We start from the raw sequence: 15,656 nt of genomic DNA on the forward strand, positions 1-15,656 counted from the left end.
ATACAATTTCTTAACTAGCTATTACAATTATTTTATTTTACAAACAATGATTCATTCATTCATACTCATAATTACACTCATAAAACTAAATTATATGGAAATGTGAACTCAAATATTATATACTAAAAGAAATACTTAAACTTAATAGAACAGTACCTTAAGTGTTTTTTTTTAATTGGAAATTGTTACGGCCTTGCAGAATAAACAGATACTCCGCTGTAGTTCCACTCCTGTTCTTTTCCTTTTCACAACTTCTTTATCTTGGAAATTGTCCCTTTGTGAGTATTCTCACTTATTTCACTTTATTCAATTGTTTTCACTAATTTCTTATTACTACACTTATACAATTATTAATTATCAATCCTTTGAATATTTTATGCCTTTTTTATCAAGATTTTAATTTTTTTTTAAATTTCAATTAAAATTATTTTACTCTTTTTTCTCTTGCAAAAAAAAAATTTTTTTTCGTTGTTGATTTTCTTCTTCCTTCTTTTTTTTTTTTAACCAATGATATTTATTTTAAAAGTTAGTCACTAAATTGTCATTTCTAAATTTTTAAATTATTGTGACTTTATTCAAATTATATTATTCTATAATTTCTTTGTTGTATTTATTTCATTCCTATGTTATTAATTTTATCATTGCAGTTGTCAAAATTTTTATATTTTATCATTTATAACCTTAAAATTTATGTTGGTATGTCACACAAATTTTTGAAGTTGGTGCTCCTGTTTTTATCTGTCAATTTATGGATTAAATTCTTTGATTATACAGGATTTGTCAAAATTAAATAATAATTTAGAATATAGTGTTGGCCAAAACTTAATATAAAGAATGTTATTTATTTTATTGTTATAAACTGCTCTAAGTAACCGAATAACAGAACTGAACTTATTGCTTTATTTATATCTTATTATTATTTAATAATTTATTTTGGATATATTCATACCATAAAAATATATATATATATATATATATATATATATATATATATATATATATATATTAAAGACTTTCATTGAAAATTCCAGAGAGAATCCAAAGAGAATCACATATAGATTTATAAAACATATAAATTAAATAAATATTAAATACTTTAATTCATTTAAATTTATCATTAAAATTTGAAATTTCACTTATTAAATTTTAAATTTAAATTGTTCTAAACAATTAATTACTATTAATAAAATTAAATTATATTATTGTCTAGCCACAACTGCTAGCACAATTTTTGTTAATAATACTTATTATTTCCAAATCTAAATTTCTTCAATATATAATTTTAATCACTGTTCAATTCTTCTATATAATAATTTATATATAATAACATCTAATTTTTAAGTTAAAAAAAAATTTTTAATATAAATAGAATAAAATAAACACAAAATAAACTTCCTGTAAAATTTTTCCCACTGACTAAAATTAAAAACAAATAATTTTTAAAATTTATTTTGTAAATTTTAACCTAATATTTAAACTTATAATTATATCAGTCATTATTATTATGTTCTCAGCAAACGGCTGATGCGGATGTTAAATAGTTGAATTTAGTGGCAATAAAACTGTGGTTTCCAAATAAATGCGTTTCCTTTCAACTTCGTGTAATAATTCAGAAGTGGGATCTTAAATCAACTTTATTTTTGTTTCGATTTTACCGGTTACAATTTAATTGAAAAAGTTATTCTAAAACAAATTACAGCTGCTCTGAAAAGAAAATTTGACTCAAACCCAGGACTTTTAGCGACTTCAGAAGATTTAAACATTGACGCCGTAACAGCCACGGATACCAGCTCTGGAAAACTAACAGTAAAAGGTGACATTATTCCGCCGTTCGATCCCGATGATCGCTATCACACTGTGATTTCATGGCTAAATAAAATTGAACAACTTTCCCAGATTCACGGATGGACCGATTATGAGAAAACTGGATACATGCAAATGAAGTTAAGGGATGCAGCGCGTGAATGGTTTGTACAACTATGACAGAACTTGGGCTGAGTGGAAAACATCGTTATCCAGGGCATTTATTTTCCAGATGTGTTGATTACGCCACTCTCTTACCACTCTCTCTACGCCACGACGAACTAGTCGCACGAAAAAAAAGTCCCGACTCACTACTCATGACTCACTACTATCATGCGAAACTGAATCTTACGCAACAATGCCGACTAGACAATGAAGCTACAATATCCTGTATAATTCGAGGACTCCCTGATGAGTTGCAGCCAAACGCTCGCGCACTTCAATGTATCACTCCAGATAAGCTGTACGCAGGCTTTATTTTCCCTATGGACAATTATCAAAGCCCCCAAAAAAGCGCAATACAGCCTCCCTCAGAAAAGAGATCTAAAATTGAGTGCTACGTTTGTGGGAAGTTAGGACACTAAACCGTCTACTTCAAAACAGGGTGGACCAGAAACATCGCGATGTTCAGTATGCCGTCTTACAAACCACGGTACCAAGGATTGCTTTAAACGACAAGCTAGTTTCAAACAAAGGCAGGACGTAAAGCGATGCGATTTTTGCAAAATTTTGAGGAGGTCAACACTTTAGGGCAAGCACAAAATGATTTATATAAATTGGTTGTTATAATAAATAATATTCCGTTTAGAGGGTATTTAGATATTGGTAGTTCAATAAATGTGGCAAATATAAAGGTTCTAAATCAAACAAAATTACAATTGATGCCCTCTACTACGGTTATTAGAGGTTTTGGTGGGTCATTTGTGATTCCAAAGGGCCTAATTAAAACCGATGTTTCAATAAATAAAATAGATTTTTCTACAGAAATCCTAATAGTAAATACAACAATGAATGATATTGATATTATTATAGGACAGCCTATATTAAGTCAACCGAATATCATGTTGAAAATAAAACCCAATCAAGTAACTTTATCAAAATATGAAGGTGAAAATAAAAATAGTATTCAAGTCAAAAAGTAAAATAACATTGAGTCTTGTGTAATAAAACGAGGTGATTTGGCGGATGGCGAACTGGATGATCTATTTCGTTTACTAAATTTAAAACAATCTTGCTTTGCACGATCTCCTGCCGAGCTGGTCAAAATAAATAATACTGAATTTTCCATAACCTTAAATTCAAAACAAACAATATACTATAAGCCGTATAGATTGCCAGAAAAAGAAAAAACAATAATGCGAGAGCAAATAAATGAACTATTATCAGCAGGTATTGTACAAACCTCTAATTCGTCATATGCCAGCCCCGCAATTTTGGTAAAAAAACCAAATGGAGATTATAGACTATGCATTGATTATAGAAAGCTTAATGCTATTACTGTAAAAGATCATTACCCATTACCAAATATTGAGGACCTTATAAACAATTAGGCGGAAATAAATATTTTTGTAGCTTGGATATGGAAGAAGGTTATTACCAAATTCCTTTAACAAAAGATTCTATAGATAAAACAGCCTTTATAACTCCAGTCGGCCAATACGAGTTCCTCAGGGTCCCATTTGGCTTATGTAACGCTACCGCGTCTTTTCAGCGATGGGTGAATAATATTATGGGTCCATTACGTCATTCGGAAATATTAGTTTACCTTGACGATATTTTGATTCCATCAAAATCGATATTTCAGGGAATGGAAAAACTTAAAACTATTTTAGAGATATGCGAAAAAAGCAACTTAAAATTAAACTTGGGAAAATGTTATTTTTTCAAAACTAAAATTGATTTTTTGGGATACGAAATTAGTGAAAACGAAATCAAACCCGGTTTCAAAAAAGGTAGAAGCAATAAAAACATTTAAAAACCCCCTAAGTTCATTTTTCAGGAAATTTATTAAAAATCATGCCGAAATAGTCACATTAAAGAAATTCCTAAGAAAAAACGTAAAATGGGATTGGGGTTAAAGTCAAAGTCAAAAATAAAGCAGTCTCAAAAATAAAATCAATTCTTATAAATGAACCTGTTTTAACGATATACAACCCTAGATTCAAAAAAATAACTACATACTGATGCTAGCTCGAAAGGCATTGCCGGTATCCTTTTCTAAAAAACAAGCAGCAGACTAAAGCCCGTAGCTTATTACAGGCCAAGGTGCAAAATGTCGCATGTAGATGCCCTAAGCTGAAACACGGAAAATGTTTTAGGACTTGAAATTGACTACTGGGCACTAACAGTACAAATACAAGACGAACAAATTCGAATAATTCGCGAAAAACTAAAATCGAGCACAGCGGTTAGAGAAATAAAAAACACGTATTGTCTTAAAAACGATAGAGTTTACAGGAAAATTTTAAATGGCGAATTAAGACTGGTAATTCCGAAAATATATAGGTTTAATATAATGAGAAAATATCATGATGAAATAGGTCATATTGGTTTAAAACGATGCGAAACTTTACTAAAAAGTAAATTTTGGTTCCCAAAAATGACACGGTTCATAAAAAAGTATGTTAATGCATGTATTGATTGTGCATATAAGAAAAGTCAATAAGGCAAAAAAGGTTTCCTTCACCCTATAGCTAAACCAAAGGAACCCCTTAGTACATGGCATATTAACCACATAGAACCCTTTTGTAAAACAAAACGCATACATTTTTATGATCGTGGATTCGTTTTCAAAGTACTTGTTTGCAAGACCGACTAAAACAACAAACTCAAATGAAGTAACATATTGTTTAAAAGATTTATTTTGTAAGTTTGTGATACCCAAACGTATTATCGCAAATCGTGGCAAGGCCTTTAAGTCTAAAACATTTAAATAGTTTTGCGACGAAAGGAAAATTAAATTGGTTTTAAATGCAGTAGCTTCGCCCCGTTCAAATGGACAAGTCTAACGCTACAACCGTACCCTCTAGATGGCATAAATAAGAGTGTACAGAATGAAAACGAATGGCACGACAAACTGCCAGATGTTGTCTGGGGAATGAACAATACCATTAATGAAAGTACAGGGTACACCCCACACACATTAATGTTTGGTTTTGATAAATATCGTCACGGAAATTTAGATGAAAAAGATATCCACACCGAAAATAGGCAAGCAATCGCAGAAAAAGCCAAAACAAGAATGGACTTACAAAGCAAAAAAAATGCAGAAGCAGTTTAACAAGAAAAGGAAAGAAAACACTAAATACAGTGTAGGAAGCTTGGTTCTATAGCAAGGATATAAAAAAGACACTAAAGATGTCAGTCGCAAGACAGGTGACAAATACGGAGGGCCCTACAAAGTATCGAAAGTTCTAGGAAACGATCGATACGAAATTGTGGCTCTAAAAGGAATGAAAGGTTACCAACGATACACTGCAGTTGTAGCTGCAGATGCAATAAGAGAATACAAATTAACGGATGAGTTAATTGATTTATTGGAGTCTTAATTAATTAACCTAAAAATGGAACACCATACCACATAAAAGAAAAAAAAAACAATAAAACAAAGGTATTAAAGTGAAAGTGGATCACCACATAATGGAACACCATAACGCACGAAAAATAATTGTTAAATATATAGTACACATTTATCGACTTAAAAAAAACATTTAAAAAAATGGTTTTTTTTTCAGCACTAAGAGGAAGTAACGACCCGATCTTCGCGAGGACGCGCGGGAAAACAGGATGGCCGAGTATGGACGCTTCCACATTAGGCGACACGACAACGACAACAATGCCGACACGATATTCGACAGTTGATTTACACATTCAACGACACGGTACATGCAATTATTGTGTGTCGTTCATAATGGCAGGACTCAACAAATTTCATTTACTATATATATTATATTTGAGGCGCAAAAAACGATGCAAGCAAAGGAATTTATGGGTACATCCAATTATTAAAGTGCGATATTTAGAGGGTGCTTATTATAACAATAACCTATTAATAATTGGTTTATTAATTACAATACTTATTATATACCAATGATGACGAGATATTGTTCGAGAAGGAACCTATCAAGGACCACATACCTTTTTAGTTACTAAAGGATTACGTTGAGGGATAATTTTATTTATTACATCTGAAGTATTTTTTTTTTATTTCTTTTTTTGTGGATTTTTCCATAGATCATTCGCACCTAGAATTGAATTAGAACTATTATGACCTCCTAAAGGTATCCAAACATTTAATCCAATTGAAATTCCTCTGTTTAACACTTTAATTTTATTAACATCAGGTCTAACAGTAATATAAACTCATCACAGATTAATAGAAAATAATTTCACACAAGGACTTCAAGGACTAATTTTTTACAGTTATTTTAGGAATCTTTTTTACAATTCTACAAGGTTATGAGTATATCAAAGCCTCTTTTTCAATTGCTGATTCCTTCTTTTTTTATAGCAACAGCATTTCATGGATTACTCATTATCATTGGAACAACATTGTTATTAATTTGTACAATTCGTCAATTTTTAAACCATTTTTGTTGATGTAGTATGATTATTCTTATACATTTCTATCTATTGATGAGGTAGATAATTTATATAATATAAAAATTATATTTGACTTCCAATCAAAAAATCTAGAATCTAGTATAAATAATTAAAATTTTAATAAGATTAATAATAATAATTTAATTTTAATATTACTAACAATTGTTTTAAATTTAATTTCTAAAAAAAGATATTATGACCGAGAAAACAGAAGTCCTTTTGATGTGGATTTGACCCCAAAACTTTAGCTCGTCTTCCCTTCTCTCTACATTTTTTTTGATGCAATTATTTTTTTTTCGATGTTAAAATTACTTTACTTTTACCATTAATTATAACAATAAAAATTTCTAGTATTATGAAATATTCAATAATTTTAATCATCTTTATTTTTATTTTATTATGAGGGCTATATCATGAATGAAACGAAGGAGCCTTAAATTGAATTAATTAGGATAATAGTTAATTATAACATTTAAGTTGCATTTAAAAATTATTGAATTATTCAATTTATCTTAAATAAGAAGCAAAATATTGTATTTAGTTTCGACCTAAAAGTTTGATTTATAAAATGCTTATTTTTAATTCTCCAATTAAAGAAATAAGAAATTCAAGAATAAGCTTCTAACTTAATTCTTAAGCAATGAAATTTTGTTTTTATTTCTGTTTATATAGTTTAAAAAAACATTACATTTTCATTGTAAAATTAGATTTTTCTTATAAATACTTAAAAGTCTTTGACTTCCTTAATTTCTTCAAAATTACACTCTTTATAAGCTATTTAAGTAAATATTTAATAATAAAAACATTAATCAAAAATTAATAATAATAAATAAATTTTTAAATGATTAATTGAAAATAATTGTATAAAAGTTAACATTTTTAAATTTTTTGCTATTTGTTGACCTCCATAATATTCTAATCAGCCCTGATCAAAAATTTTTGTATATAATTTTCCTATAAATAATGGTAAATAATTTACCCCTAATGTAGACAAATAAGGCATATTTCATATTATTCTTATAAACAACCTTGAAATTAAAAATTTTAATGTTAATAACTGATAAGAAAGTTTAAATTTAGCCAATTCATAGCCTAACCATCTTCCAATCGTAATTACAAATAAAGTTAATATTTTTATAAAAAAGCTAGAAAAATAAAATAAGGGGTAGAAAAAAGTAACCATGAAAATAGTCTTCCACTAAAAACTACAAATAAAATTAATCCTCTCATTCCTTTTAATATAATTATTCTTCCTTCTTGAATCATATGTAAAGATATAAAATTAAAAGTACCAATTATTGAATAATAAGTTAAACGAAATCTATAAGAAACTATTAATCCAATTGAAATATAAAAAAATTAAATAAATATAAATATTTAAATAATTTTTTGATATAAATTCAACCACTAAATCTTTAGAATAAAACCCTGATATAAAAGGTAATCCACATAAAGATAAATTAGAAATATTCAAATAAGTACATGTTAAAGGTAAATGTTTTACTAAACCACCTATAAAACGAATATCTTGACAATTAAATAAGTTATGAATAATATTGCCTGCACATATAAATAATAAAGCTTTAAATAAAGCATGAATTAATAAATGAAAAAGTGCTAATTTATATTCTAAAATTTATATTCTAAAATTCTGCTAAAATAGATACAATTAAACCTAATTGTCTTAAAGTTGATAAAGCAATATTTTTTTTAAATCAAACTCAAAATTAGCCCTAATCCTGACATAAATATTGTTATTGATGAAATAAATAATAAAATTATTATTAAATTATTACTAAATGAAAAATTAAAGCGAATTAATAAATAAACACCAGCAGTAACTAATGTAGAAGAATGAACTAAAGAAGAAACAGGAGTAGGTGCAGCTATAGCTGCTGGTAACCAAGAAAAAGAAATTTGGGCTCTTTTTGTTATTGCAGCTAAAACTACTAAATACCTAATTAATTGTATAATATAATCCCCTTTTTTAATTTCTAAAAAAAAATAAAATTTCATCTTCCAAAATTTAATATTCAAGCAATTGATATTAGCAATGCTACATCACCAATTCGATTCCTTAAAGCTGTTAATATACCAGCCCTAAAACTTTTTAAATTTTGATAATAACTAACTAAACAATAAGAAACTAAGCCTAAACCATCTCAACCTATTAAAATAGAAATTAAATTTGGTGAAATAATTAATAATATTATAGATAAAACAAATATTACAACCAATAAAATAAATCGATTTGTATAAATATCCACGGCTATATATTTTTCTCTATAGAAAATTACTATAGAAGAAATAAATAAAACGAAGCTTATAAATAATAAAGATATCCAATCTATTAAAACAACAAAATAAATATTAGTAGAATTTAATATTATAAAATTAAACTTTAGAATATAAGATAAATTTATAATCAATAAATATAATGAAGAGCCTAATAATATTATTCTCAAATATAAAAATATTACGAAATAAATATAATAAATAAAACGAATCAAACCTCTATTAAATATATATAATCCTGGATAATATTGACCATATTGAGTATATGAATACAAAAATAATGAAAAGACAGCTCTAAAAAATGATATTAAAGATAAAAATAATATACTAAATAAACTAAAAGCTAAAATTCTATTAATTATTATAATTTCTCTTATTAAATTTAATGAGGGTGGAGCAGCTATATTAGAAGAAACTGATAAAAATCAAATTAACCTTAAATTAGGTTAAATATTTAATAAACCTTTATTTAAATATAGTCTGCGACTATGTATTCGCTCATACGAAATATAAGCTAAACAAAATAAACCTGAAGAACATAAACCATGGGCTAATATTATTAATAAAGCCCCCCATAATACCCAATAATTCAAAGTTATAACCCCAGCTAAAACTAAACTTATATGAGAAACAGAAGAATAAGCAATTGAAGATTTTATATCACTTTGACGAATACAAATTAAAGAAACATTAAAACCCCCTAATAAACAAATTATTATAAAAAAATATTAAAATTTATTAAAAATTGTTTAAAAATAAGTATAAACCGTAAAAGTCCAAAACCTCCTAATTTTAATATAATTGCCGCTAAAATTATTGAACCAGAAATAGGGGCTTTAACATGCGCCTTAGGAAGTCATGAATGTAAAAAAAATATTGGAATTTTAACAAAAAAAACCATATTAATGCATAAAAATATAAAAAATATGATAATTCTAGATTTATACAAACAAATATAGTTAAATAATATTTTTCTCTTAAATAAAAAAATATAATTAACATAGGCAATGATATTAATAAAGTATAAAATAATAAATAAATACCAGCCTCTAAACGCTCACGCTGATAACTTCAACCTATAATTAAAATTAATGTAGGAATTAACCTAATCTCAGAAAATAAATAAAAAATGAATAAATTTAATGAAGAAAATGTTAAATAAAGACTTAATAACAAAATAACTAAAATTATTTAAAATAAATTATAATATTCATTATTAAAATACAATTTTACCCTTGCTAAAATTATTGAACTACAAATTCAAAAACTCAGTAAAATTAAACTATAAGATAATATATCCAACCCTAAAAAATACGAAATACTAAAAAGTTGAAAAAACCCTCTATAATTAAAAATGAATCTAAAAGATGAAATAAAAAAAATAATTGTATTAATCAAAAATTCTTAAAACTTAAAGGAATCAATATTAATAACCCTAATAAATATATTATCATAAAAAAGAAAAAGTTGTAATATAATCATTACCATGAACACGAACTATTAAAATTAATATAGATAATCCTAATGCGCCTTCACATACTCTTATTGTTAAATAAATTATAGAGAAAAAGTACTCATAAGTTATATTTCTTAAATATAAAAATAATCTAAAATATAAAGAAATAACAATAAATTCTAGCCTTAACAATATTATTAACAAATGTTTTCGATTTAAAACAAATATCAAACCACCAGAAAAAAATATAATTATTAATAAATGTATTCACATTAAAATTTTAATTATTTAAATAAAATATTGGTCTTGTAAACCAAAAACAAGGTTTCTTTTAAAACTTCAGATATAAATAATATTCATCTTTAATCTCCAAAATTAATATTTTATTTAAACTAATATCTGATATAATTATATTTTTCTCTGTATTATTTATACTATCTTTAATATTCATTTTTATAAGTCATCCCTTAACTTGTGGATTAATACTTTTATTACAAACTTTAACAATTGCTATTACTAGTAGCCTCCTCAGCCTATATTCTTATATTTTATTTTTAATTAGAGTTGGAGGAATATTAATTTCATTTATTTATTTAACAAGAATTGCCTCTAATGAAAAATTTAAATTTAATTTCAAATTATTATTGATTATTACATTAACAATAATTTTATTGACCATTTTAATATTTCTAGATCATTATTATATAAATATTATAATACAAACAATTGAAACAAAACCATTAAATTTAAATAAAAACCTAAATTAATCTATAATAAAATATTTTAATGTTCCTAATTATTTAATTATAATTATAATAATAATTTATTTATTCATTACTCTAATTGCTACTGTAAAAATTACAAACTTTTTATATGGGCCACTACGACAAATAATCTAATGAAAATACCCTTACGAAAAAGAAACCCATTATTAAAAATTATTGATAACTCATTAATCACATTTCCAACTCCATCAAATATTTCATATATATGAAATTTTGGCTCCCTACTAAGAATTTGTTTAATAATTCAAATTTTTACAGGATTATTTTTAGCAATACATTATTGACATAATTTTGAATTAGCTTTCAATAGAGTTGCTCACATTTGTAGTGATGTAAATTATGGATGATTATTACGAACTTTACACGCAAATGGAGCTTCTTTTTTTATTTGTTTATATATTCATATTGGACGAGGAATCTACTATAGATCATATAACATATTAGAAACATGAATAATTGGTGTAACAATTTTTTTTTACAATAGCAACTGCCTTTTTAGGATATGTTTTACCTTGAGGACAAATATCTTTTTGAGGTGCTACTGTTATTACTAATCTAATATCTGCAATTCCTTACTTAGGAAATATACTAGTACAATGAATTTGGGGGGTTTTGCAGTTGATTATGCAACTTTAACACGATTTTTTACATTTCATTTCATTTTACCATTCATTATCTTTGCTTTTATAATTATCCACTTATTATACCTACACCAATTAGGATCTAGAAATCCAATTGGTACTAATAGTAATATTGACAAAATTCCTTTTCATCCTTATTTTATCTTTAAAGATATTTTATGAGCTCTAATTATAATTTTTTTATTAATCTTTTTAACTTAGAGAAATCCTTACTTATTAGGAGATCCTGACAATTTTACTCCTGCTAACCCTTTAGTAACTCCTGTCCATATTCAACCTGAATGATATTTTTGTTGGCTTATGCTATTTTACGTTCAATCCCTAATAAATTAGGAGGAGTAATTGCATTAATTATATCAATTGCTATCCTATATTTACTTCCATTTATTAATAATAAAAAATTTTTAAGATCACAATTTTATCCACTAAATAAATTTTTATTTTGAACATTAGTATCTATTATTATTTTATTAACGTGAATTGGAGCTCGGCCAGTTGAAGACTCTTATATCTTAACAGGTCAAATTCTTACAATAGTTTATTTTCTTTATTATTTAATTAACCCACTTACTTCATACTTTTGAGATTCTATTATTTTTAAATAGTTAATGAACTTGTATAAGTTTATATTTTGAAAATATAAAAAAGAGATTAAAATTCTCTATTAACTTATACTAAAAATAAATAACTAAATTATAAGAATAAAAAAAAATATTCTTATTCTACAAAAAAAAATTAAATAATTTATTGAAATAGGTAAATAACCCTTTCAAGCTAAATATATTAATTTATCATAACGATAAAGAGGTAAAGTCCCCCGAATTCAAAGTCAAAAAAAAGATAAAAAAGATAAATTTAAAAAAATATATATAGCTTATTAAATTTGCCCCTATAAATAAAAAAACACATATTATTCTTATAAACAAAATATTTCCATATTCTGCTAAAAAAATTATAGCAAACCCTCTCCTTTAATATTCAACATTAAATCCTGAAACTAACTCTGATTCCCCTTCAAAAAATCAAAAGGAGTACGATTAGTTTCAGCTAAACTTGAAACTAATCATATAAAACATAATGGTAATAATAAATATATAAATCAAATAAATTCTTGATATTTAATTAAATCAATTAAATTTACACTTAAAATTAAAAATAAAAAAGATATTAAAATTGAAGCTAGTCTTACTTCATAAGAAATTCTTTGTGCTACTGAACGAAGTCTGCCTAATAATGAATAATTAGAATTTGAAGACCAGCCAGCTAATATAATTGTATAAACACTTAAACTTGAAACAGCTAAAAAAAATAAAATTGTTAAATTAAACCTAATATTAATTCTAATAAATGGTATACATATTCATATAAATAAAGATAATAATAAAATGAAAATAGGCGATAAATAATATAAATTAAAATTTGCTATAAAAGGATAAGTTTGCTCTTTACTAAATAATTTAATAGCATTTCTAAAAGGTTGAATTAAATCAATAAATCCTACTTTGTTTGGGCTTTTACGAATCTGAATATACCCTAAAACTTTTTGTTCTAATAATGTTAAAAAAGCAATCCTAATTAATACACAAATAATTAAAATTAATCTTGAAATTATAATTATTAAAAAATCTTTTAATATCAAGTATTACAATTTGTAATATAAATAACATTTAAAGATTCTAAATCCATTGCACTAATCTGCCAAAATAATTATTTTAATTCAAAATATAAAAATTATTTTTTTCATTTGGTCCTTTTGTACTAAAAAGTTGAATTTAATTAAAGATAGAAACCAACCTGGCTTAAACCGGCTTTAACTCAAATCATGTAAGATTTTAAAAGTCGAACAGACTTAATTAATTAGCTTCTGCACCAATTATAAATTTTAATCCAACATCGAGGTCGCAATCTTTATTATCGATTGAACTCTCTAATAAAATTACGCTCGTATCCCTAAGGTAATTTTATCTTATAATCCAAATATTTGGATCAATTATTTATTAATTAATATAAAAATAGAAAAAATGTTTATTAAATTTTTTTATCACCCCAATTAAATAGTTTTTAAATATAAAAAAATTAATTCTAAATCATTTATAAAAAAAATTATAAAACTCTATAGGATCTTCTCGTGTTTTAATATTATTTAAGCTTTTGAACTTGAATAAAATTTCACAAAAATTAAATAGAGACAGTATTTTTTTCATTCAACCCTTCATTCTAGCTTTGAAACCAAAAATATATTAATTATTAATAATATAAAAATATTAAAAAATATTTATATTAATTAATAAATAAATTAAATTTTTTTCTTAAAAAACTAGATGTGTTTAAAAACGAATAACATTTCATTACAAAAAAATATTTAAAATTATTTATTCCACAATGAAAATTTTAATTTTTTAGCTCTTTTAAATTCGAAAAAATTAAACATATAAATATTATTCAATAAACCCTAATACACAAGGTACAAAAAATTAATTTTTCTTTTTTTAATAATAAAATTTTCTTTCACAATACAATTTACTATAATTGAATAATTTTTTTCTTTTTTAATAATAAAATAAATTTTACTTAATTAAAACTTTTAACTTAAAAAAATAATAAAATTCTTATTTCAAATTAAATTGAATCTCACAATTAACTCTTTAATGTAACTAAAATACTTTTTAATCAAGCTCTAATTTGTATTCTAGACTCACTTTCCAGTAAATCTACTTATTCCATATTAAATTAAAATGACGGGCGATATGTGCATATTTTAGAGGTAAAATCATTTCAATTAATTTGTTAAAATTACTATCAAATTCAAATATAAATTTTTAATAATAGAAATTATCCAAAAATATTTTTATTGTAACGCAATACTTCTTATATATAAATTACACCTTGATCTGATAAATTTTATAATATTAAATTCTAAATATTTATAATTTTAATAAAATATTCAATTACGATGATATACAAACTAATAATATAAGTAAATTAAATCGTGGATTATCATTTACAGAACAGGTTCCTCTGAAAAGACTAAAATACCGCCAAAATTTTTAATTTTCAAGAACATTACTATTACTAATTTAGTATTAAATTTATAAATAAAATTTAAAATTTCACTTATTAAATTTTATATTAAAATTATTTCTTACAATTAATTTTTATTAATATAATTAAATTATATTATTTGTATAACCGCAACTGCTGGCACAAATTTTGTTAATAATACTTATTACTTTCAAATTTAAATTTCTTTAATATATAATTTTAATCACTGTTAAATTCTTCTGTAAAATAATTCACATATAATAAAAAATAACACCTAATTTGTAAGTTAAAATAAAACTTTTAAAAAATATTCACTTTTCCAACTGACTAAAATTAAAAACAAATTAATTCCAAAATTTATTTTTTAAATTTTAACCTAATATTTTAATTTACAATTATACGACTAATAATAAAATTACCTTCATATATGAGAACCAAATAATAATTTATAACCAAAAATATAAATTATATACATTTTAAAATTTTAACAATTAACCTTCATTAAATAATCTAGCTTATCCCCATAAACTAGATTGACCTACACCCTTAATGTAAGCTATAAAATGATTAATTAAAATTTTTCAGTCTAATTTATCCCCATAAACTAGATTGACCCGCATCCCTGAATGCAAGTCATAAAATGATTAATTCAAATTTTTCAGTCTAATTTATCCCCATAAACTAGATTGACCTACATCCCTTAATGCAAGCTATAAAATGATTGATTCAAATTTTTCAGTCTAGTTTATCCCCATAAACTAGATTGACCTGCACCCCTTAATGCAAGCTATAAAATGATTAATCCAAATTATTCCTTTAATAAAATCAAATAAAAATATTTATCCTGCAGAAGCATCCTTAAAATACTTTATTACTCAAGCCTTAGCCTCTACTATTATCTTATTTACTGTAATTATATCATTAATCTCCTCAGATTATATCCCCAATAATTCTGACACTTGATTAATAATAATTCTTAATTCAGCAATATTAACAAAATTAGGAGATGCCTCCTTCCACTCCTGGTTTCCT

The 15,656-nt window shown here is 24.7% G+C and overlaps 2 pseudogenes; one reads left to right on the forward strand and one right to left on the reverse strand.

Moving 5' to 3' along the window:
• Positions 1-5,351: 5,351 nt before the first annotated feature.
• On the reverse strand, positions 5,352-10,278 carry LOC130902890 (NADH-ubiquinone oxidoreductase chain 4-like; annotated as a pseudogene).
• A 751-nt stretch (positions 10,279-11,029) lies between these two features.
• On the forward strand, positions 11,030-11,783 carry LOC130902891 (cytochrome b-like; annotated as a pseudogene).
• The last annotated feature ends 3,873 nt before the right edge of the window (positions 11,784-15,656 follow it).

The sequence above is a fragment of the Diorhabda carinulata genome, chromosome Y (assembly GCF_026250575.1).
Source record: "Diorhabda carinulata isolate Delta chromosome Y, icDioCari1.1, whole genome shotgun sequence".
In the NCBI taxonomy this organism is placed as follows: Eukaryota; Metazoa; Arthropoda; class Insecta; order Coleoptera; family Chrysomelidae; genus Diorhabda; species Diorhabda carinulata.